The sequence below is a fragment of the Anoplolepis gracilipes genome, chromosome 14 (genome assembly GCF_047496725.1).
Source record: "Anoplolepis gracilipes chromosome 14, ASM4749672v1, whole genome shotgun sequence".
Taxonomy (NCBI): domain Eukaryota; kingdom Metazoa; phylum Arthropoda; class Insecta; order Hymenoptera; family Formicidae; genus Anoplolepis; species Anoplolepis gracilipes.
This window is the reverse complement of record NC_132983.1, coordinates 6,561,637-6,575,245: the sequence shown is the minus strand read 5'-3', so window position 1 is coordinate 6,575,245 and position 13,609 is coordinate 6,561,637.

The following is a 13,609-nucleotide window of genomic DNA, read 5'->3' as shown; positions in this document are numbered from 1 at the left end:
CTGAATATTTATCAACAAAAGACACAAAAAAAATATTTTTTCATTAATTTCGAATAAAAGCTCGATTTTTAAAAAAAAAACAATGAAATTAAGAAATGACTTTTTTATTGGCTTTTAATTGAGTACTAGCGATTTTAATCTAATAATCTAGAAAAATAAAAACTGAAAATAATGTTTTTCTCGATAACTTAAGAAATAATAAAGTTAGGGAACTGAAATTTTGAGGAAAAATTTTTTTTACAGTGAGGAGACATGACAGGCCAAATGTTATTTCAAAACCCGTCGGGGGCACTTTTAGTACGCTTATCCGGCTATACCCTTTTATCATGCATTCATGAGATTGTTTTTTAATGAGATTCAAACAACAAGACGTTCTTATAAATCGAGCTTCTCTCTGCGTGTGCGAATTATTAAATAAATAATTTCAAACCACCACCGCCGCCGTCCCGGCTTGAAAAATGACAGTTTTTGCCGCTAATCCGTGACTCGCAAACTACTACCGGAACATTCTACGTACTCGCTTTTAGATGCGTAATCTCATCGTCTCTCAGAGACGCCCGTGCTTTCTACAGCGTTTGCAAAGAGAAAAAAAAAGAGAGAAATACTTAAACTTTGACCTTAACTATGGTAACTTCATCCGGCGATTAAACCGTTGTCGGAGGGTAAAGCTCGCGTTAAGTATTAAAGCTCCTTTAAAATTATGATTCCTTCCTACGCTATCCTCTCTTTGCAAATAGCTCAACGAAACTCTCGTAATATAACCTCGCTTAAATTTCCATCCTCTATAGAAATTTCATTTTGACGAGCGCGAAACAAGAGCGAAGTGTGCAAGTACACTATATTATCCGCCACCGTGAGATGCATTTCAATAAGGATTGTATATCTATCCATCTAATCCTGCTTAGCGTTATATTGAAAATGTCTTTTCCCCAGTAATTTCATATACATGCATAAAACTTATCAATAGCTCAGATAATCATTACGATAATAATTACGATAATTTAATTTTATTATTATTCAAAATTTTTATACATTTGATGTAATTAAAAGCGACTTATGTATACCATATATGTATATATGTGTGCGTGTATCATATTCATAAAATACAATATTTAATTTATAATAATATTTGTACGCATATGCCGCTTCTACTTACTACTTATTTATTAATTGAAATAAAAAATGAGAGAAAAGATTGTTGGAGTTGTAAAAATAAAAGCCATCAACCTCTCTGTAGTAAATACACATATATAACTTATAAAGACGTCGTACGATGGTAATGCAGCTTTTAAATGATCCATCTCGTACTATCGAGTATCGAATGGTATGTCAATATATCGGTCGATATCATCATGTTTCATAACGCAAGGATTGTTCGTGTCATTCGAATAGGAAGAGCGGATTTATGTCTCTGTGGCGAATGAGGTGGACGAAATCATGATCGACACACGCCGACATTGTCACCGTGTGGACGAGAGAGGAGAGAGAGAGAGAGAGAGAGAGAGAGAGAGAGGAGAGAGAGAGAGAGGGAGAGAGAGAGAGAGAGAAAAAAAAGAATGGAAAATCGTCGTCACATGCAAAGCATCATATCTACCGTTTCGACATTGACAATGGCAGCCTTCGCGGATGTTCCTCGATACGCGTCTGCTATGCGCCAGAATAAATCACATCGATTATTCGCGGTATATTCCAAGGTGTCGTTTTCTAGCCACTACATTAGTTCGTAAATGAAGCTTGAAAAAAAAATTGTATCCTGGCGGGAATCGATGAAAAATGAGCTGATATATATATTATTTCGGCACGATAAACTTTTATCTATATTTGAGATATTTTACAACACTTTATTTATACAGGGTGTCCCATTTTAATTCCTCCAGTGAAATATCTCGAAAAATATGGAAAATTCGAAAAAAATGTTTCGGACAAAAGTTGTATGGTTTCTAGGGGGACATAAGATGGTGCCGTCAGTTTGACCTTGAAGAGTCACATGAAGGTCACGTGAAGGTCATTTTGAATTTCTTAAATGGAACACCCTATATATTTTTGCATATTCTTGCAGCTTATCTCGAGAGTTTTCCAAAACACTATGATAAAATGTTTTTCCATTAAACACTTTTCGAGTTATAAGGCTTCAAAATTGCAATATTTTGACATAAAATACAAGATATCTCGTAAAATATTCATTTTTTGATTATCTTATCCTAATACTTTTATGCACAGAATAACGAGACAAATCAATTGGCGTAATTAAAACACATAATTATGTTAAAGTAAAAATGTGTAACTGCTAGTTGCGAATTTAGATTTTTTCTTAAAGATAACTATGTGTTTTCTTTACACCAATTGATTCGTCTCATTATTCTGTGCATAAAAGTATTAGGGTAAGATAATCGAGAAACGAATATTTTACGAGATATCTTGTCTTTTATGTCAAAATATTGCAACTTTGAAGCCTTATAACTCGAAAAGTGTTTAATGAAAAAACATTTTATCATAGTGTTTTGGAAAGCTCTCCAAGTCAGCTACAAGAATATGTAACAAAAAATAGGGGGTGCCTTTTAAAAAAATTGAGGTGACCTTCACGTGACCTTCAAATGACTCTTCAAGGTCAGACCAATGGTAGCATCTTATGGCCCCCTCGAAACCATACAACTTTTGCCTGAAACATCTTTCTCTCCCAGGCTTGGTTTTCGAGATATTCGACTGGAGGAATTAAAATGGGACACCCTATATAATAATATCATTTATAAATTATGATTACTTTTTTTTGTTTTGGTTTATTTTATAAAAAAAAAATATATATATATATATATATATATAAATGAAAATTGTCAGCAAGTTTACATTATATCGATAGTCTGAGAGAATAATAAGATATAATTTCTCTAACTTTAATGCATCGTGCTCAAAGTGATCAAAGAAGTTGCGTTTTACCATATCTGTTTATGCAGAAACGTAGAGAGATTTAAACGCGATGAATAAGTAACGCACCGCTTTGAATAGAGAGACACGCGCTATTTCTGCGGGTTAAAATGCTTTCCACGATTTATGAGATGCAATTGCGAAACACACAAAACGATTCCGCGCAATTTCTATTCGAGTTAAGAAACAGGAATCGCGTCGGAAAAATCAGAATTTAATTCTGTCTCCGTCACGTTCGTAGATTTAGTAGTACAAGTAAACTTGATTTTTGGCTGCGCTGACAATTTGACGGATGCATTATCGATGCGGCGATGAAAATGCATCGCGCGAATATAAATCGCGGTCGCGACTCGCCACACAAAGCTGTCGGATGCTTCCGTCCCGACCATTTTTATCCATTTTCACTTCGGAGCGGAAAAAAAATCGCGCGACGCCGTTCGAATATCAAGAATCGTATGTACATTATGCTATATTTCTAAGATAAACTTGATGGTCATAAAATTGCATTTTCGAAAATGTAAAAGATTATATGAAAATATAATATAACGTATAAATATTATATATGTGCTATCTCATAAAAAAAAATCCCTTTGCATTTATAATATTTCTGCGCGTTTGAGAAATAAGATATTATTGTTTCGTCGAGAAATGAAGTAAAAATTTCAGGATTTAATATCCCTATGTGAAGCTGGCGTCTCACTTTGTTGAAACTCACTAATTGTGCAGAGTTCTTAAATTAAAAATTTTGGTCATTAAATGAAAAAAAAATTGATGCTCGGGACAAACTGAAACGTCAAGTTCACGTTACGTCACGTCTTATTTTGTCTGCCAATGATTTTTTTAGTATTTCTTGCCAGATTTTAGACGCTTAAAAATTTTACAATAATTATTCTACAAAAATTCATATGCGTAAAAATTATTAGAATATTAATTAAACAAATTAAATATATATATACCATAACTCGATAGAATTATCGAAATGACCATTTAATTTGTTTAATTAATATTCTAATAATTTTTACGCATATGAATTTTTGTAGAATAATTATTGTAAAATTTTTAAGCGTCTAAAATCTGGCAAGAAATGCTAAAAAAATCATTGGCATATATATATATATATATATATATATATTTCACTCCAATACTTAATATGGCCAACGTCTCGGCAATCTAATTTAGATAATTAATTTTCTAGTAATTTGTATGCATAGAACTTTTTTTAGATCTATCGCAGCACAAGAATGCTAAAAAAAATCGTCGAAGAATAAACTGATAATGAGCAATGTGATCCTGGCGCCTCAGTTTGTCCCGATTTTATTTTTATTTTTTTTTTCGAGCCATTCTTTTAACGATCGGTACTATTAAAGAATTCTATTAAAAAAAAACTTTCAACAATTAATGAGCTTTCACGAAATGAAATGCCAACTACACACGCTCAAACGGAATTGTACAAAATATATGCGATAACCACAATAGAGAAAAAAAAATTAATTCCCTGAATAATACGTAATAAATTGATTGCTCTCATAAAGAGTCCGATATCATCCCAGGTCTGCTCATCTTTTCCTGATCCTTTATCGGTACATCATCGAAAGAATTCATAAAACACTTACGCGCATGTTATTTTGTTACATACGTCACCGCGCGAATAATTACAAAATTACAGCGCATTATTAATATGTAGATATGTACAATGAAACAATCGTCCGTCTTTGAATTTGACACGTAGAAAGACGTAAAAAATGCTAAAAAAATCGTTGGTAGACAAAATAAGACGCAGCTATTTTTTGTTTAGCAGCCGCAATTAGTTGTTTAATCAATCAAAAACTTTAAAATTATTAAAAATAAAGCCAATAACTCTTAACAATTAATGAGCCTTCAAAAAAGTGAGACGCCAACTTCACACACACTTTAATACTTTAATTAATAATCAAGATTCAAATTTATATTATAAATTAATTTGACATTAATTGAATAATAAGGTTTCCCCCTTTATTCGCATTCGTAACCTATTTAATCAAATAATCTTTATTTTAGTCAATTATAACATTCAAAAACAATCATTTTCTATTATTCTTATTAAAGTTACTTCGCCAAAAACTATTTCAAATATGCGTATCTATTATGAAGTATTGTTTTATAATATTAATACGTTGTGACGCATCACCGTTTCTCTAATTTGTTTTCCAAGATATTTAATCTAACTTTTCTTTTATATATGTATATATATTCCTTCATTTTGACATTATCCCAAATTGCTAACAAACACTTCTATTAAAAAGATATCATATTAAACGGTAACTCGTTTACTTATTTACAGCCAATTTTATATACCGACATTAGGGGAAAGAAGAAACAGTCTTGATTAATTCCCGCAGATTTCGGTCCACGCTAATTACACTGAGTGAGTAGAACAAGTGGAAAGGAAGAGCTAAAAGTAGTTACGGAGGGAATATGCTCTGCCAGAACGAAACGAGAACAAGAAATCCAAGCTTGAATCTTCCGCGGAAAATAATGTTGAAAATATTTACAATTTCTTTATATCATCTTCAAGCGATAAATACTATTTTTATGTATAATTGCAATTTTAATTCGAATTTCAATATAGTAAAAACTAAAAATTCAGAATACGATTTAGAAAAGAGGCATCTCTTTTCTAGTAAAATCAAACTTTTCTACTCTTTTATTTATAATTTCTGATACATCATTATATTGTTTTATTTTTTAATTTATTCTCGCAGATATATCGCGGAAATAAATTCAACAGTGAAGCAATATAACGATCTACGAGAAATTATAGTTAAAAAGTATAAAAAAAGATGAAGAAAATAGCAGATCGTGCAGCGTAGACGTTACATTACAACTGTAATGTAACCTTAAAACGACCGCGCGAATGGACCCTCGGTACTGGGCGATACGAGACGACGAGACTCGGCTTTACGAGCGGAAGAATGTAACTTTTCATTTAGCGTCCATTTCATTTCATAAAGTGTAACGAGTTACGCGCTTGTGCGAGATCCGCTCGTAACTCCTTCGTGAAACCGAAACGAAGTTTGTATCTCGCTGACACCAGTCCTGACACATCCATGAGTCAGCCATTTTTTTGCGAATAATAAAAATACACGATATCGTCGAGAGCGTGGATTTACTAGATTGCATATATATCATTTCCAAATACGAGCAATAGCCATTTAATTCCAAGATGAATAGATATTATGAGTGGAAAAGTGTTATTGAAGAGATTATTCACAAAAATAATTTAACTTTTCTCTTCTCCCTCTTTTTGAAATTGAAAAAAATTAAATTTATATACGCGTGTGTGTGTGTGTGCAGATTAGTGATGGGCGATCTCGATTCGATTTTCAGAAAATCAATCTTTCTCCTAAAAAAATCGATTTTTTTAACCCTTTGAGTCACAGCGGGTCATCATCCAGAGACCTACCTTTTTTTCGTAGTTTTTTTATTGTTTTAACTACTTACTTTTTTATCAACAAATACCGGATTTTTTTCTTTCTACAGAGTCTCTAGAACATTAATAAGTGTAAAAAAAATATGAACAGTCATTAATTGTTAATTGCAAAAATACCATATATAAACAAACAGTCAAAATTAGTATTTTTTTTTACGAAAAAGTGCATTTTCTACTAATCTATTATGACAATAAATACGGCAATTTTTTTTATAATCTTAGTACACTCTAAAGTATTTTTCAGAATTTTTTTACAATTTTCCACCGTGTTGTTTTTGTTAAATCCTCCTTTTTTGATAAAAAATAATATTTTCTGTTCTAAATTAAAAGTAACAGTTGTATTCTTTTTTAAATTTTTTTCTCTGAAGGTTTTTTTAGATCGCAGAATCTGAATGTAAAGGAAAAAAAATTTAATTTCCAAAATTTAATATAGGCATCCAATATGGCGGAAGTAAAATTTTGAAAATCTCGTCTGCCATATTGGATCCGTCATCTTGAATTTTGAAAATCTGACAACAGATTCGTAATCAGCGACCCCAAAAGCCCTTATATACCAAATTTTATAAAATATTGACAATTAGAAAAATTCGTGACTCAAAGTGTTAATCGATTCTTTTTGTAGAAAATCGAATTTCGATCTGTTGATATTTGATATTCGTTATTACGTACGTTTAGTGATGCCAGAAGTGGCGCTTTTCACACAGTGTTAGTCACATGCACGAATGGAAAATTGAATATATTAAAAAAAAAAAAAAAAGTTTTAAAATATTTTTATTCTTTTTTTAAATATTTTTGAGTGTCTCCGAAACTAATGTCAAACAATTTTATAAATTAAATTATTTTAAAGTAAAACATAATTTACTATAGTTATGCAAATATAATCCATCTTACAAAATTATGACTTTTTAGTTTTTGTCAGGTAGTTTTGATTTTTTAGATCGATTTTTAGGAAATCGATTCTTTTAATCCGATTTTTTTAGTAAATCCATCTCTACTTCGATTCAAGATCGATTCAAAAATCGATTCTTTCTGAAAAATCGCCCATCACTAGTACAGATTACGTGTACAAATTAATATATAACATGAAACAACATTTTTCTCCAAATAGTTATAATTATAACGTTGTAGATTCTTTCGTTTCTTTGAATCTTTTTTTTTTTATGAGAATGTCTTACGAATTATCAGAAATGCTTTTATTAATTATTTTAGCTTTTATTAATGATTATATCATCATATTTCTCGATTACACACAGATATGTACAGATGCGATATATCATTTGGCCATTAAGGCTTGTCTATAACCAACCAAGGCTTTTAGACGAGCAACATCCATTATCATCATAATCGTTTCTAGCCGCCAAAGATAACTCGATCTATGGCTGTAACAGGACATAATATCGTGTAAGCTACACATATTACAATTTATATCTATTGACTACATGTCTCTGTCTATAACTCTTGTAAATAAAATAATAAATACGAAAAATAATGTCTGATGCCAAAATACGTAAATTAAAAAATCAAATCAATAGACTGTTTACTGACAAATCGAATAGTAATAGTGTAATCGAGTGAATAGAGCCAAAAAAAAAAAAAAAAAGAAAAAATTTATCTTGCAACAGTTATCACAAAGCAAGTGCGCGCAACCGGAAACGGAGCACCGTGAATTCCGCGAAATGATCCTTTCCGTGTTTCCCAACTTTTTTATCGAGTTAAAACTTTAGAGTAGCATGGAGGATCGAGATTAAGGGCTCGCAAAGTCATTCCGGCCAATGAGAGCGCTCGGAATCGATTATTTACGACAGTTCCGGGACCGAATGTATTATCGAACGGATATCGAGACCCGCGACCGCGCACCGCAATATCTGAATTGAAATCGAATTAAGGATTTCATGGGGAGAGAGAGAGAGAGAGAGAGAGAGAGAGAAAGCGGCAGGAGAACCGGAAGATTCATCGGTGAGCTTCGCCGCGCGGAAAGTTCGGATACGTTAATTAGCGTAACCCACGCTAAGCTTATCACCTTCGAGATAATCGCCTTTCACGTTAGTAGCTTCTTCGTCGTCTCGTTTGCAAAATTCAGGAGCATCGTTAAACTTATTATTATACTTTTGTTTAATCAGCGATATACTAATAATTTTTGAAAAAGAGAGTTATTATTTTATTTTTGTACGTCAATTTTAAATTGTAAATTTTTAAAATGAAATACTAAATTTACAAAAATAAAAATCTGTCAGACTATTGCAAATCAAAATTTAATTGAATGTTAAAAAAGAAAAAAAAAAACGAGAGAATACAATATACAATAAAATTTTATATACGTATAAAAGTATAATAATAATAATAATAATAACAGATTTGTATGTGTGTGCGTAAAACGCACACAAAATTTTACATATTTGAAAATAATTGCATATTTATACGGAAAGTTGTAATAGGTATTACCTAATGCAATAAAAGAAAAAGATTCGCTCGAAAGTTTTTATAAAAATCTGCTTTTAAAAAAAGGAATAATATATTCGCGGTTTATCTTGCGAAAGCTTTCTGCAGGTTGAAACTTAAAAATGTTTTCTTTCGATATGCAGTCGCTAGATTAAAAGGTGTGGTTTGAACCTTATTAAAGCGTCAAGCAAGGGGAATGAGGGAAAAAACGTAAAGTGAAACGCGCAAGTGTATAAGACGTCGAGAACGATAGCAGCCGCGCTAAAAGCTTTTTAATTACAGAGTGTAAACCACTGAGAATGATTATACGATCGACGTCTAAAAGCATATTCTCGTGGTCGTCGACCTGGAGTGAACGAAAAGCATATATAAAATTCGTAAACACAAAAAACATTCGCAACATATACGTCTAATTGTAAGTATCAACCGTACTCGTGTGTTTTTTTCACTCATATTTTGTCCTCTCTTTTTGTCTCTTTATTTTTTACGTCATAATACATAATTACGTAAGCGAAATTGAGCAATTAATTAATGCTGGATTGTCAGGGTTTTATCGATGCAAATTGATCCAACATTAATATTTGACTGGAAATTGTAATCGCATCGTTCCAATGCAACGTTCAATCTCATGCTTTAACACAATTTTGAGAAAATTTTTAGAAGCTACGAATTTATGTCATGCATTCGAAAGGAACTGTTCGCTACGGCATTTGCGTGTGTTTACGTATTAACCCTTTGAGTCACAGCGGGTCACCCAGAGACCCACCTTTTTTTCGTAGCTTTTTATTGTTTTAACTGTTTTTTTATCAACAAACACCGGATAAATATGAACAATCATTAATTGTTAATTGTAAAAATACCATATATAAACAAACAGTCAAAATTTTTTACGAAAAAATGCATTTTTTACTAAATCCATATGACAATAAATACGGCAATTTTTTTTATAATCTTAGTACACTCTAAAGTATTTTTCAGAATTTTTTTAGATTTTTCCACCGTGTTGTTTTTGTTAAATCCTCCTTTTTTGATAAAAAATATATAAAAAACATTATTTTCTGTTCTAAATGAAAAGTAACAGTCGTATTCTTTTTTAAATTTTTTCTCTGAAGGTTTTTTTTAGATCGCAGAATCTGAATCTAAAGGAACAGAAATTTAATTTCTAAAATTTAATATAGGGATCCAAAATGGCGGAAGTAAAATTTCGTCTGCCACATTGGATCCGCCATCTTGAATTTTGAAAATCTGACAACGGATTCGTAATCAGCGATCCCAAAAACCCTTATATACCAAATTTTATAAAATATTGACGATTAGAAAAATTCGTGACTCATAGGGTTAAAAAGTCATCAACGCAGATTCCCTGAAATTTTTACGGGCAATTTCCTTCACGAGTGGTAAAGTCCATGAAAAGTTATAGGAGGAGGAGGAGGAAGGCGAAGAAAAATGAACGTGCTCCGACGCGTGTCGCGTGGATTATAAGATATATGTTATTATTTTCGCATGCGCTAAGTCGGGCAAAATCGAAAATCAATTCACTCTCGGGTGAACGACAAGGGACCGACGTGATTCAAGAGAAAAACTACGCGACGCATCAGCGCGCGTCAAGACGGAAAACAAATGGACATAACGACAGGACGATCCAATTATTGCGTATATACGTACAAACAAGAGGGCAACACCGGCCGATAATTTTCATTTGCCAACACAGCATTTTCACGCCGTTCAATGTCGACTGACAATCTATCGAATTAATCGCAATTAAAGCCGTCCCGTCATTCCGTCCGTCCGTCCGTCGTACGCGTATTTTTCATAATTTCAAAGTTAAGGGGATACCCAAGTACCGACCGAGTTCTAACCTAACAAACCAATATATTTACTTAATACAAAAATTGCAATTTATATACATAAAATAAAATAGGTTTTCCCCTCTCAGAATTGTATGAAAGAATATTTGTGAACTTTTAGAAATTAAAAACTTTTAGAAGCCTAGGAAAAAAGTATTCCTTGTGCAGCACAACATTTGTTTTCAGGGGAATACTTTTTTTCTAGGCTTCTAAGCTCATTTCTAAAAGTTCACAAATATTCTTTCATGCAATTCTGAGAGGGGAAAACCTATTTTATTTTATGTATATAAATTGCAACTTTTATATTAAGTAAATATATTGTTTTGTTAGGTTAGGCTAGAACTCGGTCGGTACTTCGGTATCCCCTTAAGAATATGCCAAAAAAATTAATTGCAAATTCAAAACTTGTAATCCGTATGGTATTAATAATTTGACAGAACAAGCCACATGATTATCTTGATGGGACGCCGGTATTGAATAAAATCAGGACAAACTCTCTAACGATAGACGTGTCGATAAATTTTTGGGTAAAGAGTGTAATGAAGAATGGCACGAGAAAGAGTAAAAGAAAAGGAGAGAATAAAGCGAATGAAAAAGCAGTTGGCCGCATCCGAAGCTTCCTGCGTGTATAAGATTATAAAAAATGGATCGGGATGTCAAGAAGCTAAATGAGGCGTTCACGGAGCTGCAAGTTCGTTAATCAACTCGGCAATTTGTAAGCTTCGCTTCGGAGACGTCACGTTTAAAAGTGGATCTTACGAGTTACGAACTCGGTCTAATGCCCGGGGACGCCCCGGGACCCGGGAGAGTATCGAGGAAGAAACGACTGCGACATTCTTCTTGTTCACTGTCGATTGTCGACAAGCGGCGACAGGACAATGAAAATCGGAAACGAGCAATTGGTCACGGTCGTTAGTAAACGTTAGCCACGGTATGTCTACAATGGCGATGCATTTGCTGCCTCCCCTCCCCCCTCCCCCTCCCATCTTCATCACGAGACTCCCCTCTGTATCTGTCTGGGATGTGTTACGTTCGAACCGGTCGAAGCACTTTCTCCGTCGTCTCTCTATCTCCCTCCCTCTTTCTTTCTCCTCCCTTCCTCCCGCGCGTGCTGTAATTTGCGAATTAATTTCCCTGAACTCCGCTCACATCAAGCACGAATTCTATCTCCGTTACCGTCGTGGATTATAACTGGCGAACAGAGTGGTTCTAAGACCGGTAAAATGCACCTTAATGACCCGGCTGCAACCGCCATTTGTTGTCCTTCGCAGCGGGACAACAACCCGGCTACAAAACAGCCACAAGTATTTAGCTCCTAGTTCGCTTTTAACGTGCTCCGCACCCTTACTGGGATATTAAGTGCCACGTGCTGTTTCTTGACTCCAAGTACAAGTGGATTCGAGGAGAAATTATATCGTCGAAGGCGCGCGCACAGGGACAAATCGAGGGCCGGTCGACCGGGTTAACAACATAGTGGATAACTCGAGGTCGAGGTTGTGGAGGAAATGGGAGGAAGGGAATACCGGAGGTGGTAACGCTTGGAAGGTAGAGAGGTGATTAACCCCGTAACAAGTCGCTCCCCCTTGGATAGCGGGCCGATATGTTCGACGCGAGAAGATGCGTTCGCGTCAAACTTAAATTCATGGATCATTAAGACGAGCGTTATCCATAAACGTCAGATTCCTCGCACGAATATGGCAACTTGAATCTTCGTCAGGGTGATTTTCTCTTCTTTTTTATTAATCCCCCGAGCGCTTTATGATGCGTTTTACCGAAACGCTGGCAACATTTTCAACGCGTTCTCTCCTTTATCTTGCAAACGTCTTTTTTTTTTTTTTTTAATTAAATTTATTATATTTTTTAAATAAATATGTCAATAAATAAGTAATTAATCAATAAACAAATAACAATGTATATACAGGGAGGTCCAAAAGTTTGGAAACGGTCGAATATCTCGAAAATGAAGCATTTTAGAGAAAAATGTTTCAAATAAGATTTGACGTTGGATGAAACTTCTTTCGATTAAGTTTTTTTCGAGTGATGAGGCTTAAAAGTTGCAATATTTTGACATCAAATACGAAATATCTCGTAAAATATTAATTTTTCGATTTTTTTTTAAAGAAACAACCATGTATTTTCTTTATGATTATTATTATGTGCTAAAAAGTTTTAAAATAAGATAATCGAAAAATTAATATTTTACGAGATCTATCGTATTTGATGTCAAAATATTGCAACTTTTAAGCCTCATAACTCGAAAAGTACTTAATCAAAAGACGTTTTATCATAGTGTTTTGGAAAACTCTCGAGGTAAGCTACAAGAATATGTAATGAAAAATAGTAGGTTCCATTTAAGAAATTAAAGATGACCTTCACGTGACCTTCAAGTGACTATCCAAGGTCAAACCAATGGTAACATTTTTTCTCTAAAATACTTTATTTTCGAAATATTCGAGCGTTTCCAAACTTTTGGATTTCCCTGTATATATAACAACCTAAAAACCTAATAAATTAAATAGCAAATCTTGTTACGAGATAAAAGTTTCTTTTTAGAAATTATTCAATTTTCAGAGAGGCGCAAATATTTTTGTTTGTGACAAACGTGAAAATGCGAAATTACATTCTACGAATAAAACCTGGCGCATGTTCATCAATTTAGGCTTTAGTAAGCCTAAGTTACGTTACTACCGGATACACTCTGTGCGTGCAACGCGATGCTCGGCGACCGCGGAAAAAAGGTCGTCGTACCGCGCCTTGCGGAAAAATGTGAGTTACTTTGCGTGTCGTTCGAGTAACGTTGTTACGGTAGCTATCCTCTCGTACGGTTCTTTGTTCGCCTAACGCACTGAATGCATTATATTTCCTACGATGCGCTACATCGACCGACTGCGCTTTCAGGTCGACCGTTCGACGACAATTACCCTCAACACGG